At 36.7% G+C, this 12,294-nt stretch overlaps 1 protein-coding gene, 1 long non-coding RNA gene and 1 pseudogene across 4 annotated transcripts in view; 2 read left to right on the forward strand and 1 right to left on the reverse strand.

The window, feature by feature from the left end:
• Window positions 1-12,294, forward strand: part of LOC145507431 (solute carrier family 71 member 2-like) — a 139,730-nt gene that overhangs the window by 116,805 nt on the left and 10,631 nt on the right. The window lies entirely within an intron of this gene.
• Window positions 4,531-6,843, forward strand: LOC145507423 (olfactory receptor 10AG1-like; annotated as a pseudogene). Its single transcript, XR_014054856.1, has 3 exons — window positions 4,531-4,657; window positions 5,286-5,330; window positions 5,903-6,843. The product of XR_014054856.1 is annotated as an olfactory receptor 10AG1-like (transcript).
• Window positions 5,715-12,294, reverse strand: part of LOC145507494 (uncharacterized) — a 29,776-nt gene continuing 23,196 nt past the window's right edge. Inside the window, exon 2 of the long non-coding RNA XR_014054902.1 lies at window positions 5,715-7,006. This is a non-coding gene — a long non-coding RNA (uncharacterized LOC145507494). The remainder of the gene's footprint in view (window positions 7,007-12,294) is intronic.

The raw sequence follows: 12,294 nt of genomic DNA on the forward strand, positions 1-12,294 counted from the left end.
ACTTCAGTCGTGTCCGACTCTGTGCGAGCCCATAGAGGCCAGCCCACCAGGCTCCCCTGTCCCTGGGATTCTCCAAGCAAGAACACTGGAGTGGGTTGCAATTTCCTTCTCCAATGCATGAGAGTGAAAAGTGAAAGTGAAGTCGCTCAGTCGTGTCCGACTCTTTGCAACCCCATGGACTGCAGCCTACCAGGCTCCTCTGTCCATGGGATTCTCCAGGCAAGAGTACTGGAGTGGGGTGCCATTGCCTTCTCCAATAAGAATGTTACAGCACTTATTATTATATAAAACGTATATTATATATAAATTTGCCTCTTTTGACATTATGGTGAGTTTGCATCTAGCTATAAGACCCATTCTAAGAGGATACCACTCAAATGGTAAGTCTGCTGAAACCATTTTCCTGTTCATGTTGGATGGCTTTCTCTTTTTTCACTAGTGCAAAAAAGGAGTTGGATATTTAACAGGATGCCTTGACTGTCATAAATTATTGCTTAATTTTTATCCAGTAAGCTTAGTGAATCCTATTTAATGATTTTTTCTGAAACCTAGTGTGCCTTCAACAGTAAAAATAGAAATAATGCAATTAATAAATGTGAAAGTCTGAAAAAGTGTTAGTCACTCAGTCATGTCTGACTCTATGACCACAGGGACTATAGCCCAAGAGGCTCCTCTGTCCATAGAATTCTTCAGGCAGGAGTAATGGAGTGGGTAGACTTCCCTTCTCCAGGAGATCTTCCCTACCCAGGGATTGGACCTGGGTCTCCTGCATTGCAGGCAGATTCTTTACTGTCTGAACCACCAGGGAAGCCAAGCAACAACTAACAAATGTACAAAATTCTTAAATAGATATTTTACTAAAGCAAATAAACAGAAATCAAATAATCACATAAAAGATGCTCATCACCATTAGCCATTATGAAATGTGAATTAAAACCAAGATAAGATTATGCTAAACATAATTTATGTTTTTATGTATTTTAATGGCTAGAATTAAATTAAATTAAAATAAATCACAAAGTAATAACTAAACATTGTTATGTTATATAAATATATAACTCTTGAAGAGTGATCGATTTCCATGCATTGGCATGATTTTCTAAAATATGCTTTTTTCAAATTTCCTTTAATCTTTATACAGGTGCAAATGTATTCCTGCTTCCCATAGTTAAGTCTAATATTCTCTTACATTGTATTTTGTGAGTGTGTTTGTGTGCGTGTGTGTGTAAGAGGTGATAGCGAGTAATTGTTCTGTTACATTGTAACCACTGCTGAGAATCCTCACAATTAATCTGAGAACACCCTTGACTGAGAAGTTTATCCAGGAACTACTTAGAATTTCAGGTTGTTCCAAGTGAGGGAAGTTAACGAAAGAAATAGGGAATATTAGCCGGTCACATGGCAGGACAGCTAGAAATATTTCCATCCTCTCTTCCTACTTGGAGTGATCTTGCAACTAAAGTTGAGATGAGGGACTATTCCTGGAAACTCTGCATGCTGTTTCCAGAGTGTACATCAAAAAAAGGAATTAGTGATTGATTCCTGTGATCACCAGCTCCCTTTCTGTAGTCTGGGAAGTTAAGAGGCACACCTTGCTACTGTGTGATTGTGTAGACAAGATTCATGGTGAAGATGGCATAACTGCCCCCAACATCCCTGCATTTCCTACTTCTGAATTTTTTCCTACTTCAGAAAAATTAAGTTATCTTCAATTTGAAACATTGTATAATTGCATCCTTTTTAAGAACATCTTCATTTCATATCACAAGTAATACATAATCATAAACTTTTGATTTTACATTGTGTATATTTCCTAATGATCACAAAATACCATAAGAGAGGTAGAGAATTTTGAGGAGTGGTATGAGCAGATATGATTTTGGTTGTTGTAATAAAGTCCTTGAGTGGCAGGGAGAATAGTTTATTTCAATTAGGAGGTAGGTAACCTGGGGAAGGAGCTGATCCCAAGAGTAAATATTTCCTATTTAAAGAACTCTACATGTTAAAACAATAGAACATATATTAGATGCCAATTAACCTCTGTTTTAAATAAATCTGAATTATCTAACTATGAGGGAAAAACTCTCATTCTCTCTCTGTCTTTTCACTCTATCTATAAAGGTAAGCATTATATTTGATATCAATTTAAACAGGTAAGCACGAACCATTTTTGTCCAGTTGCAAATTATTTTTTATATATATCTGTATATAATTAGCATCAGAAAGACAACACTTATTCTGGAAAATTTAAAAAAGAAATTGTTGCATGTAATTGTTGTTGTTTGACTTCAAACCCTAATTCACACAGCTTTTTACTTTTCTGATTCTCATCATTATATTATCAAATGAGAAATTACAAAGTATTTTGTAATACAATGGTCCAATATATCATATTACTGACATCTTCATCATCATCATTATCATCTTAACTGTGAGTATTTACTAATTGATCACTTTGTGTTATACCTCTTTTAAACAGTTTGTATATATTCAAGCTCTTAAAATTTTAATTGTATATTACTAAGGAGTAAGATAAGAGAATGGACTTTATTACAACGAGTATGCATCCTACTAACACCAAGGGAATCATTTGCTTGTTAAAATTAAGTTCTATGATTAATGAATCTGAAAGTATTAAATATATATTGCCAGGTTTTCTTTTTGTCTTTGGAGAATTCTCCTTAAAAGAAAAAGGTTTCTGTACTTCATTCATCAATTTTAGATTTTATTTCCTGTCTTCAATTCGATTTTATAAACTTGCTGTCAATAGTAATAAATGAATTATGACATACCACCTACACTTAATACAATAACCCCCACAGCAAAGGAAATCATTGTTTTAGTGGAAATATAAAAAAAAAATTGAGTAATTTGAGTAAAAGAAGTTGCTACATATAGCTGAATTAGCTAATTTTTTTTTCTTTCTGAATAGTATAATAGAAGGACCCAACAGTTTCTAGAAGTCACAGAGGCCAGAACATATGTGGCATAATTTGAGGGAAATTTTTGGTGAGATAGAGTTCAGAAGTGTGGTCCCTAGTGACTCAAATGGCACAGAGTCTGCCTGCAATGCAGGAGACCGGGGTTCGATCCCTGGGTCAGGAAGATCCCTGTGAATGGAAATGGCAACCCACTTCAGTATTCTTGCCTGGAAAAACCCTTGGACGGAGGAGCCTGGCAGGCTACAGTCCATGGGATGGCAAAATAGTCGGACACGATTGAGCAACTAACACTTAAAGTTTTGAAGATAAGTCCAATTTGATAGAATTTGAAAAATTATAATATTTCTTACTTTGCAAATAATGGCTTTACACTGATAATTCCACTTAACAGTCATAAAATGTGGTTCCATTTGACAAATAAAAATTGAGGCAAAACAAGATTTCACTACAGTCTTGCTATCAAGTTCTGTTGTTCTTTCTTTTTCTGGAAATATTTTATTTCAGTATGCATTTCAAATGCATTACACTACTTGAACAGTAGGAATAATTGAGAGAGGGGAACAATAAGAATTGTGAGAAGACCTTACATAAAGAGCAGATACGATAAGAAGAAAGCAGATGACAGTTTCTGAAGGCAACGGTTAGCTCATCAAATGTAGGTGGATGATACAAGCTAGTTGAAAAAAAAAAGTGTGATTCATTCCACAAGACAGTTTTAATCAGTGTCCCAGTGCTATTATCTACATTGAATTAAACAGGTGAGTAAAACATGGTTAAAGTGTCAGGATGAGGTAGTAAAAAAATATTCATGGTTGTCTAGACTTATACAGATGAAACCATTTCTTAGTAATATCACCTATCAGTCACTTGTTACTGATCGTTTTTAACCACACATTTATAGCATTTTTATATTTCTTAAAATAGCATTTTCTTTGGGAGAATTGTATAATAATGAGGCAAGGTTCAAATACCTTCAGTTCCTTAGTATGTATATAGTCTGGAATAGTGTAGATGGTAAAAGAAATTTCTACTTAAATTTCCTTTTCTAAGTTATAGTATTCCTCAGGATTCTCAAGTTTTATATGGACTGTTGCTTTTGCCTCATGTATCTCTACATTTTTGTAGCTGAAACTTGACCACTGTCCTCACTTATTATCCTTTAAGGATATGGATATAGGTGTGTTTCCTTTGCAGGGATTTACTGGCTTTCAAATTAATTAACACATAGTATGTAAGTTACACACAACATACTGAAAACAATGAAATAATTGCTACTGTGAAAGAGTGAGTAGAAAGAGTATAATTTCTAACACAGATTCTTGAGAGTCCCTGGGACAGCAAGGATATCAAACTAGCCAATTCTAGAGGAATTAACTCTGAATATTCATTGGAAGGACTGATGCTGAAGCTGAAGCTCCAATATTTTGGCCATCTGATACAAAGATACAACTCATTGGAAAAGACCCTGATGCTGGGAAAGATTGAAGGCAAGAGGAGAAGGGGGCGACAGAGGATGAAATGGTTGGATGGCATCACTGACTCAATGGATATGAGTTTGAGCAAACTCAGGGAGATAATGAAGGGCAGGGAAGCCTGGCATGCTGCAGTTCATGGGTCGCAAAGAGATGGACTTGGCCACTGAATAACAGCAACTCTCGTACACACACACCACTGAAGGCATGGTGGAACTCTCGCAGGAGAGAGGGGGAGAAAAGGTCTGAATCTGGGGTAGGAACCTTTGCTTAAACCTTGGGGACTATTCTGAAAAAATAACAATCAAACTGATTCACTTTTAATTTATTCAAGCAGTTAGTATATCAAGTTTTCTGGAAGAGATATGCTAAGCCTTGTACAAAAAATGTATAGAATATCCAAATAAATTTATAATCTAATTATAGCAGTAAGAAAAGTATAACATAAAGATGGGCAATCTCTGTTCAATGCATTCTCATGCTTGAACTAACAGACACACACATAACAAAAAAAGGAACGAATGTATTAAATGGTTAGCAGAACAATAGCAATTATAGAAGAAGCGGGTAATTTAGGAAGATTTCAGAGGTGAGTTGGGCTGATGTCTCTTAAAATAAGTGTGTGAGGGGTGAACATTCTTGTTGGAATTGCTTGCTTGAACAGAAGTGATAGATGAACATGCCTCTTACCTCTAGAGTTCCTGAACAGGAAGATGAGTTTAGTTCCTTTTCTTCTGACTGAAAAATCTGAATATAAATTATGACTGCTGTTTTTATAGACCCTACATTGAAATGCATCATTTTAAATATTATTACATGATATTTATCATCCCATAATACTGATTGGTCAACGTGTGAATTTTGTTTTCAGATAAAATGGCCTAAATATGCAAATGTCCAAAGTAAACAGCAGCAGGTAAACTATCACTTTAAAAATTAACTACATGTCAATGTTTGGCAGAAACCAACAAAATTCTGTAAAGCTATTATACTTCCATTAAAAAATAAAAAAATTAAAAAAATAACTGCAGTTGCCCCTAAAAATTTCTTAGATGGCTTACAAATAATTTAATTGTGCAACCAAATTACTTTCACATTGATAATGATTAAAAACAGAATTGAGAGGTAAGGAGCAAAACAGATCAGCCAGAATAAGGAAATGACTGATAGAACTGAATACAAATTCATATTTTGCATTTTTTGTTGTTTAATTGAAGACATATACATTATAAACACATGAGCTTAGATATAAAAAAATATATGATAACCCATGATAGATAAAAGAGACTGAAGAGATTTATTTTCTTAAAAATATATTTAATATTAATGAAAAATATATTTCACTATACTGTCACACATTTTATCAGTAATAGGTTTTGTTTTTATAGGGAACTGGGAAAATAAGAGGATATAGCATCCTGTTTATACATAAGGAAACAAAAGTGAAAAAATGAAATAACGATATTTCTGATTGAATCATTCCCACAGATGAAATATGAAGAGATGGAAGCAGAAGACAACATGTCCACAGTGATACAATTTGTACTACTTGGGTTTTCTGATCTTCGAAACCTCCAAGGGCTATTATTTGGGGTGTTCTCCATCATTTACGTCATTATCTTAACTGGAAATTGTCTCATAATAATACTAACTAGGCTTGACCCAGCACTGCACAAACCCATGTATTTCTTCCTGGCAAACTTTTCCTTCTTGGAAATCTGTTACGTGTCCGTCACTCTGCCTAGGATTCTGGTGAACCTTTGGACTCAGGACAGAAGAATATCTATCCTGGACTGTGCTGCCCAATGTGCTTCTTCCTTATCCTCGGAATGACTGAGTGCTTCCTGCTGGCGGTGATGGCCTATGACTGCTGTGTGGCCATCTGTGACTCTCGGCACTATCCCCTGGTCATGACCCCAAAGACGTGCCTCCAGCTGGCTGTGGGCTCCTGGGTCAGTGGAATCCCAGTGCAGACAGGGCAAATGTGCCAGATCTTCTCTCTGCGTTTCTGTCATTCGAACCAGATTAACCACTTCTTCTGTGACATTCCCCCCATTCTGAAGCTGGCCTGCAGAGACACTTTTGCACATGAGCTCTCAGTCCATGTAGTAGTTTTGCTGGTTGCTGCAGTGCCTTTTATATTAATACTGGCCTCTTACAGTAAAATCATCTGCACTATTTTGAGGTTGCCAACAGCCAGAAGAGCCAAAGTATTCTCCACGTGTTCTTCTCACCTGTTGGTTGTGCTTTTATTTTTTGTATCTGCTACCGTTACCTACTTAAGGCCCAAATCCAGTCATTCTGCAGGAACTGACAGACTCCTCTCTCTGTTCTACACCATAGTGACTCCGATGTTCAATCCCATGATATACAGCCTTCGGAACAAGGATGTGATTGCAGCATTGAGAAAATTGTTACTTAAAATATAGATTGAAGGCAGGAGGAGATGGGATGATAGAGGACAGGACGGTTGGATGGCATTACCGACTGAATGGACATGAGTTTGAGCAAGCTCCAGGAGTTGGTGATGAACAAGGAAGCCTGGCGCGCTGCTGTCCATGGGATCACAAAGAATTGGACTCCACTGAGTGACTGAAAACATAAATATAGTGTGATGAGTATATTTATAAATGTTTTAGCTGTCTGTCGCACAGTTATCAGAGAAAGATTTTAAATATCTATATTTTCCCTTAAAAACTTAACTATTTCTAGCTTATAAGGTACTTTTAGATATTTTAAAATAATCCACAGTTGTCTGTGCTTAAATATTTATTGGGCTTCCCTGGTGGCTCAGATGGTAAAACATCTGTCTGCAATGCGGGAGACCTGGGTTCGATCCCTGGGTTGGGAAGATCCCCTGGAGGAGGGAATGGCTACCCACTCCAGTATTCTTGCCTGGAGAATCCCCACGGACAGAGGTGCCTGGCGGGCTAATTAGTCAAAGTGTCTTCAATATTTCATACCTTAATAATCCTTTATTGTGAATAAAGAATAATGTTCATGACATACTTTATGAAAAAACAGAATTCAAGCTCTTAAGACTTTTGGCTTAAATATACCTTAAAACATGCAAGATTCTTTACCTAAATCACAGCTTCTATTTTTCCAATTCTATTGTTGGCATTTTTTGATTCAATTGCATGGAAACTGACCAGTAGCAGTCAAGTAATGACTATTTGAAGGAGGAATTGAACAAATGAATAAACTAATGCATATTACCTTGCCCTATGTCAGACTTCGGGCAAAATCTAGAAACTTCAAAGAATCATTAGACACTAGGAGTATGTTTATTCAGCCCACTGTACCCTCATGAGGACTTACTTCAATAATCATAATAAAATAAAATCTTTCATGTAGTGAGCACTTTTCCTAATTGCATGTTATAGAAGTATCTCCCTGTTTGTCTCAACACTTTTACTTTGTACATATTTCTATATTCTATGTACCAATTTTGACCCCAAAATAATCTACTTTGAATTATTTCATCACGCCTTCCAAACTACCCCAATGTAATTCATATTTTAAAAATAAAATATATGCATTTTTAATATGAAGAAAATGTTAGAAGTTCTTTTCAGAATTACACAAAGTTTCCACAATTGCGTTTACATTAGTGTGCCTTGCCTAGTCCTCCATATTTTTAGCCTTCTCTAAGTGATATAATTTTTAAACCTTTGAACTGATATTTACAAGGAAAATGAGCATCTGTCAATAGAATCATTAACAGGTATCCTCCCAATTCCATTCAGATGGCAGGGTGGTAAAAATTCTGCCTGCAAGTGCAGGAGATGCAAGAGACACGAGTTCAATCCCTGGGTCAGGAAGATCCCCTGGAATAGGAAATGGCAACTCACTCCAGTCTTCTGGCCTGTGAAATTCCATGAACAGAGGAGCCTGGTGGGCTACACTCCATGTGGTCCCAAAGAGTCGGATACCACCGAGCGACTGAGTGCACACACACACACACACACACACACACACAATCAGCAACTCATTTAGAGAATAATTCTGCTGGCAGTTCTTTGGACAGTTATGCTCTTTCGTTGTTTTAGTTATAATAGTACACATGTGTATAAGGCAATATCGTGAAGCTAGTTATATTTCACTTCTCAGTCCATTTGCTTCCTTAAATATCTAGGCAGTAAATATGACGTACTAGGTTTAGTTATTCATTTTATTCATAGTGTCTATATGCATATATGCTGGTTCCAAATAGGAAAAGGAGTACGTCAAGGCTGTATATTGTCACCCTGCTTATTTAACTTATATGCAGAGTACATCATGAGAAACACTGGGCTGGAAGAAACACAAGCTGGAATCAAGATTGCCGGGAGAAATATCAATAACCTCAGATGTGCGGATGACACCACCCTTATGGCAGAAAGTGAAGAAGAACTAAAGAGCCTCTTGATGAAGGTGAAGGAGGAGAGTGAAAAAGTTGGCTTAAAGCTCACCGTTCAGAAAACTAAGATCATGGCATCTGGTCCCATCACTCCATGGGAAATAGATGGGGAAACAGTGGAAACAGTGTCAGACTTTACTTTTTTGGGCTCCAGATTCACTGCTGATGGTGACTGCAGCCATGAAATTAAAAGACGTACTACTTGGAAGGAAGGTTATGGCCAACCTAGATAGCATGTTTAAAAGCAGAGACATTACTTTGCCAACAAAAGTCCGTCTAGTCAAGACTATGGTTTTTCCAGTGGTCATGTATGGATGTGAGAGTTAGACGGTGAAGAAAGCTGAGTGCCACAGAATTGATGCTTTTGAACTGTGGTGTTGGAGAAGACTCTTGAGAGTCCCTTGGACTGCAAGGAGATCCAATCAATCCATCCTAAAAGAGATCAATCCTGGGTGTTCAATGGAAGGTCTGATGTTGAAGCTGAAGCTCCAATACTTTGGCCACCTCATGCGAAGGGTTGACTCATTGGAAAAGACCCTAATGCTGGGTAGGATTGGGGGCGGGAGGAGAAGGGGACGACAGAGGATGAGATGGTTGGATGGCATCACCGACTCGATGAACATGGGTTTGGGTAGACTCCAGGAGTTGGTGATGGACAGAGAGGCCTGGCGTACTGCAATTCATGGGGTTGCAGAGAGTCGGACACGACTGAGCGACTGAACTGAACTGATATGCATATATACCTTCTAATTAAATGTTTAGTATGTTTATATACTTTTATTTATAGTCTGTAATGTAATCTAGGATGAGGATTATAATGGTGATGATGAAGATGACGATCTAGATGGAGAAAACGATAGTAGTTTTGTTTCTGAAATTTAGGAAAGCAGGAATCACAATGTCATGGAAATAGTGCTGTTCCCTAAATTCACAAAATGTCATGTGTAAAGCAAGTGATTCACTTACACATATACATGTACCTTTTCTGTTTCAAACTCTTTCCCTGTTTACATTGTTACATAATATTGGGCAGCACTCCCTGTGCAGTAGGTAGGTCTTCATTCAACATCTATTTTAAATATAGCAGTGTGTTCGTCACATCTTTTTTTTTTAATTCTGCATGTAAATGATATCATGTGATATTTCTCTTTCTATGTCTGACTTCACTCAGTATGACAATCTCTAGATCTATCCATGTTTTTGCAAATGACATCACTTCATTCCTTTTAGCAGCTGAATAGTATCAGGTTTTAATACTTTTAATGTGTGGGTTATGACTGACATTTTGGATGTGCCAAGGGAAGTGTGCTTTTCTTTTCTGTGTGTGCATTCAACCCAACTTCATCCAATTTCTGAACTTCTGTGGATGTAGACAGCTGTGAATATAGACACATTTCATAAGCATTTTGCAAGAATTTAATATATCCACAATGTCAATGGGAAGAATAGTAAGAAAGGCCCTGGAATGACCTATTGATATTTCAAATAAAAGAATTGCATGTTTCTGTAAGTGTGGCTTTCATAATTATGATATTCCACAGCAAGGAATTTGATGATCTGAAAGCAACTGTTAGACAAATCTCTTACATTTTAAATAATATTTCATTTTGTAATCAATTTTGTTATTGTATAATTCTGACATGTAAAAGCATTGTTAAACCTGCAGGCCTTGAACTTTTCTTATAACTTGGTTCATAACAAGTATGACCCCTCCATCATTACTTGAAATAGTAGCCCAAAGATAAAAATGATTTCAAGAGACATTATTAATAATGCCTGTATATGTACTGATAAGTACTTATTTTCAATCTATTTTTGTTTTGAATATTCATACAGTCTTAATAAGCTCCTACATCTAAAATTTTATCATGAAGATAAAGTCAGCAAAATGCTTTTGAAAGATCTCTAAAGGAAGAGTAAGTTGTCCTAATCGTCTTCAGAAATATAAAGTGAAAGTGAAAGTCGCTCAGTTGTGTCCTACTCTTTGTGACTCCATGGACTATACAGTCCATGGAATTCTCCAGGCCAGAATACTGGAGTGGGTAGCCTTTTCCTTCTCCAGGGGATCTTCCCAACCCAGGGATCAAACCCAGGTCTCCCTCATTTCAGAGAGATTCTTTACCAGCTGAGTCACAAGGGAAGCTGAAGAATATTGGAGTGGGTAGCCTATCCTTTCTCCAGCGAATCTTCCTGACCCAGGAATCAAACCAAGGTCTCCTGCATTGCAGGCAGATTCTTTACCACATGAGCTATCAGGGAAGCCCAAATAGAAAATACAAGCTAAAAAGGAAAATATTTGAAAGTCACACATTTCACATAAGAAATGTATAGAAAGATTATGCAAAGAACTCTCAAAACCGACAGGAAGAAAAGAAGCAATCTAACATCAGCATACAAGATTTTTCTTTTTTCCTTCATTGGAGTATCATTGCTATTCAATATTGTGCTAGTTTCTGTTGTATAATGAAGTGAATTAGCTATATGTATGCTACGTCCCCTCCCTCCAACCCCTGACATCCCATCATCTACGTCACTGCAGAGCACTGAGTTGAGCTCCTTGTCAGATTCCCACTAGCTCTCTGGCCATCATCAAAAAATCTACAAACAAAAAACACTAGAGAAGGTATGGAGAAAAGGGAACCCTCTTGCACTGTTGGTGGGAACTTAAAATGATACAACCACTGTGCAGACCAGTATGGAGGTTCCTTAAGAAACTAAAAAGGAAGAACTGCCATTGACCCAAGAGTTCCACTATTGGGCATATACCCTGAGAAAACCATAATTCAAAAGGACACATGGACCCCAATGTTCACTGCAGCACTACTTACAACAAGCAGGACATGGAAGTAATATAAATGTCCACTAAATATACAAAACTCTTAAACAGATATTTTACTAAAGCAGATAAGCAGAAGTCAAATGATCACATAAAGGATAGTCACTGTCATTAGTCATTATCAAAATGCAAATGAAAACAAAAAGGAGATTATGCTACACATGTATTTCAATTGTTAGAGTTAAATAAAACAAATTACAAAATGATATAATTCAAAATTGGTGTGTATATATATAACTTTTGAATAGCTTTCAATGCAGGGCATCAGATTTCTAAATTATCTCTTTATTAATCTTCATAAGAATATAAATCTATTTCTACTTCCTATAGTTAAATCTAATATTTTTCTCCATTGTATTTTGTAAGTTTGTGTCTGTGTGTGTTTGTTTGTGGTGTGTGGTACAGACAATACTGTACCTTATAGTCTCTGTACTGAGAGTTGCCACAATTAACTTGAGGGCATCTTTGGATGAGGAAAAAATACAGTAAGTTCTTGGAGCTTTAGTTTGTGACAACTGAGCACAGTTGATAGAAATGGGAGTCTTGGCCAGAGATATGGCAGCACAGCTAGAAATATTTCCGTCCTCTCTTCCAGTTTAGTGTGATATTGTAACTAATGTTGATATGAAGGATCATGCCTGG

The sequence above is a fragment of the Giraffa tippelskirchi genome, chromosome 1 (assembly GCF_054371585.1).
Source record: "Giraffa tippelskirchi isolate mGirTip1 chromosome 1, T2T-mGirTip1v1.2.pri, whole genome shotgun sequence".
In the NCBI taxonomy this organism is placed as follows: Eukaryota; Metazoa; Chordata; class Mammalia; order Artiodactyla; family Giraffidae; genus Giraffa; species Giraffa tippelskirchi.